General features: G+C 41.5%; 1 long non-coding RNA gene across 1 annotated transcript; it reads left to right on the plus strand.

The window, feature by feature from the left end:
• The first annotated feature begins 178 nt into the window (after positions 1 to 178).
• On the plus strand, positions 179 to 17,246 carry LOC113916170. Its single transcript, XR_003517856.1, has 4 exons — positions 179 to 301; positions 1,967 to 2,187; positions 13,975 to 14,093; positions 17,072 to 17,246. It is a non-coding gene; the product is annotated as an uncharacterized LOC113916170 (long non-coding RNA).
• Positions 17,247 to 17,459: the final 213 nt, after the last annotated feature.

Below are 17,459 nucleotides of genomic sequence, written 5' to 3' on the forward strand. Positions count from 1 at the left end.
TTCACCCAAGAAAATCGTTCAGGAAGAAGGACAAACAAGCAAGTAAACAAAACACATTTTCTTTGGCTCTCAGTATCCCACCCACTCATTACATTTGAAAGGGACAGGGATTCTATTGACAGGGCTTTTGGATTGTGACTTAAAGATGCAATTCCGTGGGAACGTAGACTGTAGTAGAGTCCAGAGTGAAATCGCCTTCCCTAACCAGCGAGAACTGGACTGTGTTAACTTCAGCGAGCAGCTTAGCTACTGGACTCTGAAATGGAAATAGTATTCGTTCTCTTTGCCTAATGAGATTGTTGTAAGGATTTTAAAGTAATGATTAAAAAAAAAACCTTATAAGTTTTCAGAACTTCCTAATAATGTAATGTACCAATCAAGTGAAAAACTAAAGCTCTTACTGATTAATATGCTAAAATAATATATCTTTGGTTTGTAGCACTTTAAATTTCGCTAAGAGTAGTCATATATATAAGAATTTATAGAAATGAATTTCAAGCTTACAGATTAACCCACCTTTTTAGGTCTTAATAATCAGGGTTAAGGAAGGAAGCAGGAACCTCAGGGTTAAAATATTTACTCTGTGCTGGCCTCATCCAACCTCTGTCTGAACAGGAAAAACTGTTTCGACAACCAACAAGGAAGTCCATTTTATCTCTGGTTGTCTCTACTTTGAAAAAAGTTCTCCTCACAGGGAGCTGACATCTGTCTCCTTGGAGTCATCACTCATTCATTCTTCCTAGCTCTGCTTGTTGAGATCCCAGAAAATAAATCTTTCTCCAAGTCAGGGGAACACTTGACCCCACAAATGAGAGAATCATAAAATCCTAAAGAGGGTTCTGGATATTAGACTCCAGGTCAGTGATCAGTCAAAACCATTGTATTTCCCTCTTTTTTTCTTCTTAAAATTTAAAAGTAAACACATTTATGGGCAAAAAGGAAAAAAAAGTTCAAACAGAATACAAAGTACAAGGTGACAAGTAAATATTCCCATCTACCCCACCCCACCCAATATTCCATTTCCACTGTGCAAATGTAACTTCTATTAAGAGTTTCTTGAGTAGCCTTCTGTCAACTGGAGTGCAATTTACAAATTTACAAGGATACACAAAGTTGGAAAGTATGCATTTTTCTGCATTTTTGAACAGTATCTCGGACATCTGAACATAATCATACGTGTAATATAACGAGATATTTACTGGAAAAGTATTTGTAATAGAATTTTGTGTCTAAATTCACGTATGAGATTGGCCAATAGCTTTCTTGCACTGTTTTGTAGGTTATGTTGTTAGGTGTGCTAGCTTCATAAAACAGTTGAGTATCTTCTCTCAAAACTCTTTTTTCTTCCTTACATTTTGGAACAGTTTATTTATTTTATTTTTTAAGATTTTATTTATTTGACAGAGAGCGAGAGCAGGAACACAAGCAGGGGGAGTTGGAGAGGAAGAAACAGGCTTCCCACTGAGCAGGGAGCCCGATGTGGGGCCCGATCCCAGCACCCTGGGATCACAACCTGAGTCGAAGGCAGACGCTTAACGACTGAGCCATCCAGGTGCCCCTGGAACAATTTATATGATACGAAAATTATCTGTTCCTTGAAAGTCTGTAAAGCTCATCGTTAAGATTGTCTGGACCTTGTACCCTTTTTATAGGTAATTGTTTTTGTTCTTCTTTTAATGTCTTCTCTGATTATTGTTCTATTTTATAGGCAAATTTTCCAAATTTAATTTCCAAATCTTTACTTGATTATTAGGATGCAAAATCCTCTATGACTCTGGAATGACTTTAATGATGCTTATTCTAATATCTTATTCTTTTTTGCTTCTAATCAGCCCAATTTCCTGCCATCAGCACATCTACTTGTTGAGTTTGGTGGCTCATTTTTATAGTTTTGGCTTTCTTCAACTGTTTAATGAATCTTGATTGTGTGCTCATGTCTGTATTTGTGATTCCCTTTGGCCTATAGATGGAAGTCTGCCTCCAGAGGTTAGAGCAGAGGCATGCCCAGCACATGCTGGGCAGTGTGAGCCAAGAGCTCAATTCCTGAATATTGGGGCCTTGTGGGAGCACCAACCTCCGGAGCCACCATCTTTCCTCTCCAAGCAAGAGCCCAACCTTCCTATCTATGGCTTGTTGCCTGCCTTGACAGAGAGAGGGGTGAGAAGTTGAAGACATTTCTCCTGACAGGTGAGGATCTCACTCTGAACCCCAGCAGCCCCTCCCATCTGAAGCTCTGGCCCCTGGAAGTTATGCCCCCCACCAGCCACATCCTCCTCCACAATGCTCTTCTGCAGACATTTCCGGCTTCTGTCTGATTTCATCTGCTTTCATGTCTCTGGGAGTCCCCATACTTTGGGATGCATCAGGGACATCTCTTATCTTCCACTCCGGTTGTGGGTTTTTCCTCCCCAGAATGATATCATTTGCCCATCATTTCTACAGATTTGGGGAGAGAGAGATGAGTCCACAATGTGTTCTCTGCCCTCTTGATCTCGTCTCTGGTGATTAATCTTAAATTGCTTACTGACTGTTGGCCCTGAAATGGGCACCTCCCCTAGACAATGTCCTTGAAACAATGGTAAAAGATGGATCTTGAGACTGATGCTGGATGAAGTGTGGGGAGAATAAATTCTTACGGTTGTTGAACATGCATTCTTAGGGAAAGTACGTGTATTTACCAGAATATTAGTGTAAAAAAAAAAAAAATTCAGACGCCAGGTGACAGGTATTCATTTGCGTCCCCTGGTGACTACTGTAGGTGGAGCCTGGGAGGGCTGGCCTTCCTGGGCTGTTCTAGGAAACAGCTGCACCTATTTGAATAAAAAAGAGGGAAGCGAAGACCCGTCCATTTACAGGTCAACAGCAGCCTCGCTATCTGATGCCTTGTGGAACTAATTCCTAATTGGGGCAGTGTTTGTCAACAGTGACAGGACCCTAATACACTGTAATCGCTCCAGCCACAGCTCTGATAGAGATCTTAATCTCCACACTGTCCCCTTCACATGGCAGCAGGCCCAGTGCCTCCCTCACCCTCTCCATTCTTGGCTCTGTCCGTCTCAGTCTTCTCCCTCCACTTCACCCCTTTTTATACCAGGTTTGTACTGTTGCCACCTCCTTTTGTCTCTATTTCCATCCTGCACTCCTTGTAGGATCCTGGATGTCCCTTCTCCATTCTTCTGTCTCTCTTGTCCCTTTGCCTCTCTCATAAACACCCAACAAATCTAAATCCTCAAGAGTTCCCAGAAAGTTTGGGCCATATTTAATTTTACTCTGTGGGTAGTTTGTAATTCAATGCCCACAATCTCTGAAATCATTAAGAAAGTCAAGTTATACCTTGGCAAATTTTCACAAATAGAAGCAGAGGGTTAAGATAAATGTTTGGGGCAAATGGAAAGAGAGTGGCTTTTTGTTTCTTTGTGGCTCTATTTTGCTAATTTGGCAAAACAACAGTCTCACCTTAGCTAGTGTCCCAGTTGGTAGGATCTGCAGCGCCGTCTGAACCTAGGAGCGACATGTTCGCAACAAAGTGAGACACACAGCGGGCACCGCTCCATCAGGATGAGACCCTTCTGTTAAATACCTGTGCTGGCACCCACATGAGTAATGACCCACTTCCAAGAAGGTCTGGAGAGAGCCGGGTAAAAAGCAGTGGCCAAATGGGCACTCCAGTCGGAGGCACTGCAAGCAGATCCAGGCCAGGAAGCAAAGGATTCATTCCATTTTATTCAATTTTCTATTTTGCCTCCAAAATAGCCCACTGATACTTGAGTCACACTGTTGGGCCTGAGTCCAAAGCTCATCACTTCCTCTGGATTCTTGCTAGAAACTTTCATCTCTCTCTGTCCTTCAAACTCCTTCTTGGAAATGTTCGTTCAGGAGATTCGTTCTTCTCAGCCTGAGGGTCTCAGTTCAAATATCATACCTCTTCAGAGAGGAGAAGCCCTGACCACTCTAGCCAGAGTATTGGTAGCTCTCCACACACCAGTGGCTCCCTATCCTTAACCTGTTTGTTTTCTCCATAGCACTTATTTCAAACTTTACTTATCTCCTTTGTTTATTTCCCTCCAGAAGCATAAGCTTCACGAAGGCAACAACTGTCTCCCTCCTCCCCAACAATACCCCCATTACATTGCCCGGCACATAGTAGGTCTTCAATAAATATTTGCTGAATGAAAGAATGGATGAATGGAGGAATGAATGAAATGAGGGAACAAAGAATGAGGGGATCATCCTCTAATCTCTCTCCTTCCTGACAATAGAAATCACAATTCCATTGCTTTCATTTTCTGTCCTCTCAAAGATCCTCAGTGGCCAATTAAATCCAAACTTCTAAATTTCTCCTTTGAGGCATCCTAAAATCTTGTACCAATTCCTCTATCCCGTCTTATTGATATATTTCTCAAAATTTCCCCTGGCAAACCCTCTATTCAGACTCTTGCTCTCTCCTACATGTCTTGCATATCCTCAGCTTTGCTCAAACTCTTCCTCTCCTGGGATGTCAGGATGCTGAGAGCAAGCCATGCTTCATGCTCTTCTGCGCCCCTAAACTCACAGCAGACTTTCCAAAACCTCTGTGCTCTACTTATTGGCACCACTGCTTGCCTGATTCTTTCGAGGTGGCTCTCCACCTGTATTATCACAGTCTTCAGACAAGAGTGCCCTCTGCCCATGTATGGGAACTACAGGTGTCATGGAATTGAACTTAAAACCAACTCAACCTTGTACCCAATTTCCCTAAAAACTCCCTCTGCATTAGAAACCCGGACTTACGGGGTTTCTTGAGGCCAGGCAATAGGAGAGAATTTCTTACACAAAGCTTCAAATGTATGGGGAGGTGGGGGCCGAGGGAGGGAGGGAAGAAGGGGTGGTAATCACTGAAAAAGAAGAAAAAGGACATAAAGGAGATTCTAAAAGTAGAGGAGACACAAGCAGATCCCAAAGCCTGGGTCTAGTGACGGGACTTGGTGACCCAAGGAGACAAGAAGCTGAGGGCTGAGTCAATAGGTAGTGGAGGGAGAGTCAGCAGGAGGCCTGGGGCCAGCTGGGCAGGTGCAGAGGCCCGCCTGGGCTGGGCCACACTCCTCCCTCTTGCTGTCATCTCTGACTTTGCCCTCCCCTCTGTCAGTTCTCTATCCTCTCCTCCTCCCCCAGCCCCTCTCCTTTTCTCCCTCCACCCCCTCTTCCTTCCACCTCCGTGTCACCCCACAAGGCCCCTCTTTCTTGCACACACACGGAAACCTTTCTCCCTCCCTTGTGCACTCTCTCAGACACTTCCTCTCCTCAGGGATGTGAAACTCTGTCTACAGATGTTGTGTGAAACGGGGCTGAAAGCACATCATCAAACCACTGCAGACTCCCACCTCCTTTGAATGGACAGAGTGGATGCTCTGCTTCTGAAGTATCCCCACCAGGCCCCCAACAAAGTCAGTCCTGACAGTCCAGCCCTCCCCCAAGTGTTGGCTCTCACACACTTTTTGTTCTTCCTTTTCCCAGGGGCTTAGAAGTCTTTCTGCTTTGGTCCCAGCCACGGACACACTTACCTGTGATTTATTGATGATAATCGTAGGAAAGCCATTTGTAATCAAACGTTAAACAAAGACATTCTCTTGCTGAGAGGGAGTGATAACGCACCATTTAGTAATTCTTGTGCACTTGGTAATTTGGAGAATGAATGATAATTTCTGAGCCTTGAAAAGCTACGTTGACAATGCCTGGTGTTATTCACCTAGTGAATAAAGACACCTTCTTCTCCATGTCTTGTGATAAATTTCTTTTATTAGGGCCACTTACGTGGGACTTTATCTTAATGGTCTCTCATATGGGGCAGTTGTGCTTGAGCCGTCAGGTTGTTTTTCATCACGCCTTAAACACAGGGCTTGGAGAAAATAAATAGCAACAGTGGTTCCAGGCAGCTCAGCTCCTGCAGAAATTAGGCGCTGAAGCTAAGGGGTTTGCCCAGTCACAACCGGCAGGAAATGTACAGAGGGAGTGGATCCCTACACTCCCGTGAGGATGGTGAGACTCCCCCATGTACCCACCACCTCACTCCTGTTTGCCCTCTCTCTCCCCTTTGTCTCCCCGTTGAAGAGACTCTTACCTTCCCTTCTTGGTCCCCACTCCCCCTCTACACCAGCATGTCCTTATGACAGCCAAATAATGCCCCATCAGTGATTTGCTTTGGTTACAGGTTCTACAGCTCACTGCATTTGGAGACCCCAGGGTGACAGAACCTGGGGACTGCCCTGGTAGAGGTCGGCTGCCTCTTGGTCCTATTCCCCTGAGCACCGTTCCTCTGAGCACCGTCCCTGGCAGAGGCAGGCTGCCTCAGTGTACTATTCACAGGCTCAGGGCCTCTCTACAGGCATCCTGGCCACCCCTACAGAGATCAATGAATACTCATGAACGCCGTCCTCAGCAGTCACTTCCTCTTTCCCACAGTCTGCCTCTCCTTAACCCCTTCTCTGACCCCCACCCAGTTCCCACCTCCAGCTGTGTCACACCCCCCAGAAAGGGCGTCAGCCATCTCTGCCTCTTAGTTCCTCCACCAGGTAGGGGGAGTGTGGGAGAGAGGGACAGAGGGGGGTTAATCTTAGCCACTGGCACACCTAAAAGATCATATACTAAGAGAGTAACTGTCCACTTCTCAGCCCTGGACTGAATTACAAACGACTCCTTTCACTGCTTTAGCCTAAACACAGGCTCCAGGAGATGGGGGGGGGGGGGGGGGGGAGGGGGATAATATTAATGAGAGCTGGCATTTAATTCATGTTTACTATATGCTAGAAACTACACCAAGAACTTTGCCATTTAACATTCACAACATCCTTAGATATAGGTACTCTTATTTTTTTTCAGCTTTATTGAAATATAAGTGACATATAACATTGTGTAGGTTAAAGTATACAATGTGATGATTTGGTACGTGTCTATATTGTGAAGTGATTTAGGTACTAAGAGTATTATCTGCTTTTCTTTGGTGAAGGAAAGGAAGTCAAGAGGGCCTAAGTTAGCTGGCCAGAGCCATAGAACTAGAAAGTCCTGGAGCTGGAATTGGAACTCAGGCCTTCAGGCCACAAATCCCTCACCCTTTTCCTCTCTGCTGTCCTGACAGTGACAAGCCCATCCGACCACACTCTTGAGTGCTCGTAAAGGGCCAGCACATGCCCTCTTCTGCCACAGATGGGTAAAGAGAGATGCCAGGTCTCTTTACCCATACCATGGGTAAAGAGAGAGTCCATCTCACTGTTCCCACACTCGAAGCAGCTGATGGCCCTGGGAGAGTGCCTCCCCTGGGCACCATGCCATCATACACCCTTGAGAGGCTGGGCGGATTTCCTGGCACCCTCAGTGGGGAGCTGACACTTGTTCTCCCTCAGAAGATGGACCAACCCTTGCTTAGACATAACTATCATCTGTTCCTCAACAATACCCTTCTCTTCACTGGGGAAGCACTGGGCGCGTAGCACAGGCTCAACTACTACTCCCCTTGGACCATGGAAGAAAGCCTGCCCTCCACTCGGCTCAAAAGCTTACTGCCTCCCCCACCTCAAAGAGTGGCCAGTCTCACCACTGCCCTCCACTCTCTACCCAACTACCCTATGTCTGGCTTCGGGCTTATTTTTATTCCACTTGGATCCCGCCTATAAATTGTCTTGGGTTTCAAAGGCCATGCCCCACAGGAGGGTAGTTGTCTTCCCACTGGTTCCTGCGTGGAGAGATTACCGTGATGTACCACCTTACCTTGAGGGATCCCCACCATCCCATCCAATCTCTGCCTGTCTTATAAACTAGCATAGATCCTAACCAGCTACCCCCAAATAGTGGGACTCTTTTCAGTGTCAAGAACCTACAAACCCTACAGTTATCTCTGGTCTGTTAATCCTGGTACAGAAACTTCTAACACAATGTCTTTTCTCTCTTGGCAGTGTTGTGTTCAACTACCAGAGTACCAAGCCATTCTTCAGCTTACTGATATACCTTTATCTCTTCTGCCTCCTTTTCTGCCCCAAACCAGATATCAGTGGGCAGCCAGGGTTCCTGCTCCAAACCAAAAACAGGGACCTCATCAGAGGCGGCAGTCTTACTGTTACTATGACCATAAACATGAATCTCATGTATCCCCATGATCTTTACAGCTCTGGGTACAGAATTTCAAGTATTTTTAAATAACGTTCTATTAAATCTGTTGATTTGTAAATTCCTCTGTGAGTGATAAGGAATTCTCTAAAGTGAAGTAAGAATGACCAACCATGATCCACCACATTCAGAGATCCCTTGTCAGAATTCCTATTGCAACAAACAGAAAGACAGACAAGGATCCCCAGGCAAAGAACAAACAGCATGAAAGAGAAAAGCAATTGAAAAATATGGTTGTCACACCCATTGTTAACCTCTGAATGGATTATGTCTCAGAACAAATACCCAATCGAGACTTTGAGACCAGTAAATCCTTTCAGTCAGTCAAAATAACTCAGAGAAGAGGATAAGGGTGTGGCTTTCTCACCTAAGCCTGATAGATTCAAGATACCCACCTGGGAGAGAGAGGCAGCTGATGGGAGAGAAAACATGTTTTTTAAAAACCGTGGGTATACATATTGGCATACAATGCTCATTAGAATCAAATACATAAGAGGCTGGACAAGTTCTATAGAGAGCTGTGTTTATTGCCCCTTCCCCAAAATGTGCCTGAGCCAAAATACCAAGGATTGCTAGAGACCTAAATCAACCCTTGGGCTTTCAATATTCTATGGAAAGGAGGTGGACTGAGAAAGCTGCTAAAACACTAAGAAGGACATATTCTCCAATGTCCGTTTCAAATGTGGTCAAGAACAGGGGAAAAGAAAGAACCTCAGAGAATAGTGGATGGGGAGCTCCTCCCTGAGCACAGAATCAGGAATATTCTCCACCTCCAGGAGTCTGGTCTCAGGTAGCAGCCACCAACAGGATTTCAGGATTGTTACAGACCTGTACTATATGCTGTGTCTCCCAGTTTTCTGCTTACTGAATAGCAGTTTGTATTTTGGTTACCCTATTTGTGTTCTGCCATTGTTAATTGAATGTAGGAGGGGACATATTGTCTTTTTTAGTTCACAAGTCTCTGAATGAAGAGGCGTGTTTTAAAACAATCGGTAGAGTGTATCATTTGTTTTTACCTTAATGCTAGAAGCATACTTCATACATGAAGTATGAAGTACTTCATACTTGACATGTATGAAGTCATACATTCATGGCTCAGTGATCATTGCACTGAATGGATAGAGAAGGAAATAAAATCCTAGACCACTACTTGGCCCCTCAACATTCAATATGCATGTAGTAACAATACTAACAGTATTTATTGCTTCATGTTTCCAAGTCATTCTACGGTCAAAGCCCAGAAGACTTGCTTGTGATTTCAGGACAAAACATAAATATCAGCAACCATGACAAAGAAAAAGAGAGCTTATGGAAGGAGGTAGAATTGGGGAGAAAGTGTGAAAGTAAGTCTAGGGCTGCCATTATCCTTACCCTACAAAGTTTGTGTGGAAAGATACTGTGGAATGTTGGTAGGACAAGATATGACAGTTTAGTATATTATTTGAAGTTATAAAACAACAACATATAAGAATAAAATTATAAAATATTGGAGAGAGTGAAGGGGGAAATTATCTATGTGATCCAAATCTTTCATTCATAGTGAAAAGCCCATTAATCTTACCTAATATATATTAATCAAGAAACTAAAGTGTAAATATATTACTTAGGGTTAAAGAATTAAAAGAAGAAATTGTTTTTAAAATTAAATCTGGCAATGAGTACTAGAAATAAGGAGAGGTGAAACAAAAGATTGTCCGTTTTCATCCTAAATTTTTCTATCCTATTTTAATTATTACCACATGGATATATTTATTTCATGAAAACCAAATAGAGGACTTGCCATTTTTTGTGGGCAACCTTTTAAAAACATTTGTACTGAAGTGAAACAAACATATAATAAATAAAGTGTACAAATCTCAAGTGCACAGCTCAAGATCAAGACATAGAAACTTCCAATGCCTCCAAACCCACATACACCCAAACAACCACTATTCTGACCTTCATCAATCTATGTCAATGTCACTTGCTTTTGAAAATCATATCACTGAAATCATACAGTATGTACTCGTGGCTTTTCTTTCTTTGCTCGGTATTATGTCTGTAAGATGAATTCATGTTGGTGTTAGCTGTTACCAAGCAGTATGAATATAACAAAATTTACTTTTATGTTTTGTGGATGGACATTAGGTTGTTTCTAGTTCAAAGCTACTATGGATAAAGCTGTTAAATCGGCTATGATGATTTGCATACTTGTCTTCTGGTGGATATCCGCACACATTGGCTATATACCTAAGGGTAAATTTGCTGAGTTATAAGGTAGTTGTATGTTAAATACTGCTAAACTGTTTTCAACATGGTTCTATCAATCCCATGAGCAATATATGAGTGTTCCAGTCACTCATCATCCCCACCAACACTAACGACTGTCAATCTTTTTCATTTTAGCCATTCTGAGGCATAAAGTGTTATCTTGTCAGTTTCAATTGGCATTTCTCTGATGACTGAGGTTGAACATCTTTTTTTATGTTACTGGACACTTGGATATCCTCTTTTGTAAAATACCTGCTCAGGTTTTTGCCCATTTTTTTAAAAAATTGGTTTGTCTCTCTTTTACTTGTTCTTTATGTATGTTGAATATATAGCAAATATCTGAAATACCTCTAATTTTTCTTCTCATGGCTTATCTTTTCAGTCACACTATAATGCTTTTGGTAAACAGAAGTTCTTAATTTTATTGAAGCCCAACTTATCAATCTATTTTTATTGTTATTGCTTGTTGTGTCTTACTTTGTAAACTTTATCTACTCCAAGGTCATGAAGATATTTTACAAATTGTCTTCTGGAAGCCTTATTGTCTTACCTTTAATATTTAGGTATATAATATAGCAGAACTGTCTCTCTTTTTTTCCCTCCTCCTTTTTCTCTTTATTGAATCCAAACAGCCTTCATTTTGGGGTAGGGTGGGGACCCCAAGACAAGTGGGAGACAGACTCTAAGGGAAAGATTTTTTTTCTACTTACTTGCCTACAGCTACCACATGAGCAACCCAGGCTCAGACAATCTGATGATCTTGCCTAAGAGCTGAGTTGACAGTGAGTGCCACGAAGCACAGGGAGAATCAGAGAAAGTTTCCAGGGACTCTGAGTAAGCCAAGGGCCCGGAAACACAGGGGTCAGAGCAATCCAATGGCACAGGGATAGTTGCCTGTTAACAATGGTACCAGAATGGTGTCCCTAGCAGACTCTCCAGTGTGGTCTTGGTCGCCAGTTTTTCAAGTATAGTTTTCCAGCCCTCCTGTAGATTTTGTAATCTACCCAATGTCCTTCCAATAGATTCCCTTTTCTGCTCAAGTTAACTTGGGTTTTATTTGCAAACAAAATCTCAATCTGGTAAAAGCAACAAATTTAAAAAACTCCACAAGATGACATGTCAAGAAAACTACATGCACACTAGACGCTAAAGAGGTATACTCACTAGCTGGGATTAAAGCTTTTCTCAAACATTTCCCTAAGGTTCTCTGTGGCTGGAGACAGTTAATCGAAGCCTGTCCAAGGGCTGGTGGATATGGAGACCATTGGGGCATTACTGGCAAATGACCTTGGAAGTACCAGTTTACTCTGCATGTGAGACAGTGGCTAATTTGGAACGCAAAACTCTAACTCTTTACCCCTTCCCCCAAACATTGCCAGGGGTTGCTGCAGACGTTTTGCTCTATCTGTTCTTCTTGAAGAAGAAATTGGCAAAATAAAATTCCTTAAATGATAAACTGTGTTTAAAAAGTAACAGAAGAATCCAAATGGTGTGGAAATTATGTCTTAATTGTAAGGCCATTTTTAAACTTCTCTTTATGAGGGAGAACTTTGGGGCATTGATATCAAGCAGGAGGAAGTAAAGACCCTTGTGAAGGGAAGGAAACACCCTGGAGTCCTGACTTTTTTTTTTTTTTCTTTTGCTAAGGGATTCTTTGAAGTCTGGGATGTGATGTAGTCAAAACTCCATTCTTTGTACGTGCCCAAATTCTTTCCCCTTCTCCTTTCCCTAAATTATTATCCTAATATATTAACATCATAATGCCAGTGTTTTCTTGGCACCTATTCTGGAAAGCCTTTTGTCCCCTCGCCAGATTCATCTGTACCCCTTCAATCCCCATGCACACCCTTCATGCTGTTTATTCTCTCTCCTCTCTGTCCTTTGCTTTCCTGTGGCATCTTGGGTTAACCGGTGTCACAGCCCTGATCACATTATTCTATCATTGGCTTACTATATGTCCCATCTATTGGACTATGAATTTCTTGAGTGGGGATCATATGTCTTTCAGTTCTCTGGCCTCAGGGCCTGACCCAGAGGAAAAGGTCAATATTTGTTGAGTAAAAGGCCAAGTGAACTAGCAGGTAAATGGAGTAACTCAACCAACTATCTATGCTCAAATAGTCCTAACTAAGGTGATCAAATACTTTATTGTCCTAACAGTGATACCACTGAAAGTGAAAGGACACTGGGACAACATGCATTATCTAGGACTGGTCTAAGCTGCTGGGGACAGCTGGTCATTCCAGCTTTAGCCCCTCTCACCCAGCCTGCTTCTCCCTCCTCTGCCACTGTACCCTGGGGAATGAACCACTAACACTACACTAGACTGTCTCTGAAAAATGAAGGTTGTGTCCTTATCTTTGATACTGAGCATGCTGGGTAGTAAGTTGGGGCTGACACTTGGGTTTGAGGTCAGGGTTAGAGATAATGATTGGAGAGTCAGGCTCATTCATCTAGCAGGGTGAAACGAAGCCACAGGAAAGAATGAGATCCAGAAGACTGGGTGTCAGTTGAGATGACAAGCGGCTCAAATTTAGAGACTTTGACATAGGACACACTTGGAGGGAAGAAAAAGGGGTTGAGTGGAGGCCTTCCTACATTGTCTCATGTATGTTATCTCATTTAATCCTCACCCTGTGAAGCTCTGTGACATAAGGAGTAATATTATTCCTTTTTTATAGATGAGCAAATTGAGGCACAAAGTGGAAGTGACGGCTTCCTAGGTCAAAAGTCAGAAAGTGGCTGAACAAGGATCCAAAGTAGTTTGGACTGACACTAAAGCCCATGATCCTAACCAGGATAGGCATTCAAGGATAAGAGAAGGAGGGTTAGGAAGAAGGGGGTGCTCAACACTATCAAATGCTCTGAGGAGTCAAGGACAATAGAGAAATAGAAGAAGTCATTCATCAGACAATGGGGAGACTAGCCATGACATTTCAGTGGCCATATCACAGGAGATTAATAGAATGAATTGATAGGGAGCAAATGGAGATAATAAATCAATAAGAGACAACTGTAGGGTTGTAACTTCATAAAGTACTATATATATCTATAAATATATATTTATACATTATAACTATATATGTGTGTAAAATATTTCAGGTAAATTACCTAGCTTGATGGTAAGATTTTGCTGAACAATTCTTAATTTTTTTGCCATATATCAACAAACTGGAAATTGTAATATAAAGTAGAAAACTGTGAGCAATATAAGGGCAAGAGTCGTGTATCTTTTTCACTGCTATATTCTGAATTTAGTACTATACCCAGATGTCCAATATATGATAAATTAATACATGAAGCATGAAGAAAATGAGAAATAAAGGAGTGAGCCCAAGTCAAGGCAAGAAGAATGGCTCGCATTCACTTCTTGCTTGCTCTTTACAAATAGTACAGCTCCACCATTGATCCCTATCTACTAAAGGAAGGAGAACCCTTTCTGTATTTTAGCTTAGGGCCTTATAACTTAACTCATGCCAATGAACAGAGTATTTCATCTTTTACACTTTTTTCTCAAATTCTTTCCTTACCTACCATTTATTTTTTTCCTAAGTTAACTTTAATTCCTTCAATATTCTTCTTTCCCAGGCCTCTACAAATGGAGAGAGTCATCTTTCTGTGTATGTACACTTCTGTTAGGAAACATTTTCAAGACTAAATTATAATAGGAAATCAAGGGTCCCCAGAAGGTACAGTAATGCACAGTGGTAAGTAACCCACCTTTTGAGATAGAGAACACTTACTCTTCTATGTTAGGGACTTAGCAACAGAGAAGTCACAGAAGAGATCATTATTTCATGAATCTGGTAGTAGGTCCCAAACAAGCCCACAGAAATGGAAGATCTTAAATACAGTCCCAGCAACAATGAGTGAGAGGAAATTGACAGAAACTAACTCTTACTAAGATACCACATGCCCAAAATCAATAAAAGGGAAGCAGGAATTAAACAACTAAGCTTTAGGACAGATCACCAGGAAGTCTGGGTTTTGAAAAAATCTCTAGTGAATGTAGCCTACCAAAAGATACTCAGTGGATCTGGTTTTCTTAGAAATTCACCATGTTTGGTTAAAAAAAAACTCTCTATATACCACATCCACTACCCCTACTCACATCAGCCAGCCCTCAGCCAACAAGACACTTTTTATATAGTACTTATCAATTTCTTGTTTATACAATGTTTTTATTTTTTTAAAGATTTTATTTATTTATTTGACAGAGAGAGAGAGGGAACACAAGCAGGAGGAGTGGGAGAGGGAGAAGCCCACTCCCTACTGAGCAGGGAGCCCGACCCGGGGCTTGATCCCAGGACCCTGGGATCATGACCCGAGCCGAAGGCAGATGCTTAATGACTGAGCCACCCAGGTGCCCCTATACAATGTTTTTAAATAAGCACAATAAATATTTTTAAGAAACTAATGTCAGTGCCCATTTCTCTAGACAGAAAAGGATGACTTTAATAGGTGAAGGCACGAGGGACTCTTGGATACACCTGCAAAGTTTCTGTCCCCAGTTCCTCTTCCAAGAAAATCAGCCTCTACCCCAGAGGTCCACAAGAATTTGCAGAAGGTTTAATCTTCCCAGGAACAGATTTTTCCCACCTCCCTGCCACCTTTCCCTACCCAATGGAACAGAAGGGAGAATCACAGGAAAAATAAGTTTTCTTAAAAATGCAGGCCTTTGGAGATGGATGTGCTTTTATAATATTTAGATTATAAAAGCAAAATAGTGTTCTTTTTTTACACCATACAAATTCTTATTGGCCAGGACTTAAATGGGGAAGGAATTCTGTCATTTAGAGATGCAGTATAATGTGGTTACATTTCAGCTCTAATAACCAAACCACTGGGTTTGAATCCAAAACTTGGAAATGAGACAAAAGGATAATTATATCTGTTTTTTTATATGACAGTGGAGCATCATCTAACAGGCCCACTGGAGGACTATTTAATTTGCTTTTTAATTTTTTTTTAATTTATTAAGACCCAGAATCTCTCTGGTTATGTGTTAATTCATAAATTATTGTCAAGAAGTGCAAATAGTTTCTGTATTATAGGGAAGATAACTCCAAAGATTATAGTTTTATTGACTTATAAGACATTAACCAGTTTGTCTCTCATTTAGCAAACCTATTTCAGTATGCCTTTCCCAACTGATAAGATAAATATCTGTTCTCCAAATGCTCTTTGAACTACCTTTACTGTCCTGCTGGTCCCCTCATTAATGAGTCACATTTTGATACATATCTACTTTATATGAGATGTTTTAAGTATTTTTTCATATATATTTTGACCTTAGCTTGTGACTTTAGGTATGTGAAATCTGTGTCTCAGTTTCCATATCTGTAAAATTAGAATAATATTAGAGTACCTACCTCAGAAGGTAATTGTAAGAATTAAATTAGTTAATATTGGGAAACAAAAGGAAAATTAAACTATTGGAACTACACCAAAATAAAAAGTTTTTGCATAGCAAAGGAAGCCATTAACAACAACAACAAAAAAAGACAGCCTACTGAATGGGAGAAGATATTTGCAAATGATGTACCTGATAAGGGGTTATATCCAAAATATATAAAGAGCTTATATAATTTGACAGCAAAAAAGCCCCAAACATTCCAATTAAAAAATGGGCAGAAGACCTGAATAGACATTTTTCCAAAGAAGCCATACAGATGGCCAACACACACATGAAAAGATGCTCAGCATCACTCATCATCAGGAAAATGCAAATCAAAACCTCAATGAGATATCACCTCACACTAGTCAGAATAGCTAGTATCAAAAAAACAAAAAATTAACAGTGTTGGTAAGGATGTGGAGAAAAAGGAACCTTTGTACAATGTTGGCGGGAATGTAAGTTGGTGCAACCATTATGGAAAACAGTATGGAGGTTCCTCAAAAAATTAAAAATAGAGGGCACCTGGGGGGCTCAGTTGGTTAAATGACTGCCTTCAGCTCAGGTCATGATCCCAGAGTCCTGGGATCGAGTCCCACATCAGGTTCCTGGCTCACCAGGGAGCCCACTTCTCCCTCTGACTCTCTCCCCTCTCATGCTGTTTCTCACTCTCTCTCTCAAATAAATAAATAAAGTCTTTATAAGAAAATTTTTTTAAAAAAATTAAAAATAGAAATACCATATGATCTAGTAATTCCACTATTGGGCATTTACCCAAAGGAAATGAAAACACTAATTTGAGAAGATAAATGCACCCCTATATTTATTGCAGCATTATTTATAATAATCAAGATATGGAAGCAACCCAAGTGTCCATCCATAGATGAGTGAGTAGAGAAGATGTATACACACATGCACACTAATGGAATATTACTTATAAAAACATATAGGTGTTTGTCAAATAAACTTAAATAAAAGGCTTTAGAAGTCACTTTTCAGCATCCAGACTAGATCATAGTGTGGGTTATTTACCCCCTCTTCTTCTTGGGTCTTTGTGTCACTAACAACCTGAAGTAGAGATCTGAGCATCCTAGAGCAAGGGTTGGGAAGTTGCCAAGCATTGGGATGACCCAGATTTCAATGGGGAAAGGGTGGTGTATGTTTAAGGTAACTATCTAAGTTTTCTGTATATCATGGGCCTGTTCAGAGCAAGGATCTGTTATAGGCTTTCTGATAAGGCAGGAAACATTTAATTTTGAATGGAAATTATGCTACTCTGTCGTTTTGCAGATGAGGACAAAGACAAAGAGTTGCCTGAATCTTCCCAAGAGCACTCACATAGATTATGGTGGAGTTGAGGTGAGAGCCTTGGCCCAAGGGGACAAAGCTACTTCCTCACTGAACTTCAAGTCCTGCCCCAAAGGGTAGTAACTACAAAAGATACTAGAAGGAAGAGGAAGGGGAATGAAGGAAGACGGGGAAGTAAAAGAGGTAAACTTCTCTAACTTTCCTACTTCATTTTTTTGCCAAAGGGTGGTTTCATGGATACAACCTGATAGGATTCACAGAGTGCCCAACAAACAGTTGAGAACTCGTATGCTAGTTCATTTTCTAATAAAGATGATGTCCTCTTTAGCCTCTTGCAAATATCCTAAGCTCTTGCTTCAATGATATAGCC

Source organism: Zalophus californianus, chromosome 1 (assembly GCF_009762305.2).
Source record: "Zalophus californianus isolate mZalCal1 chromosome 1, mZalCal1.pri.v2, whole genome shotgun sequence".
Taxonomy (NCBI): Eukaryota; Metazoa; Chordata; class Mammalia; order Carnivora; family Otariidae; genus Zalophus; species Zalophus californianus.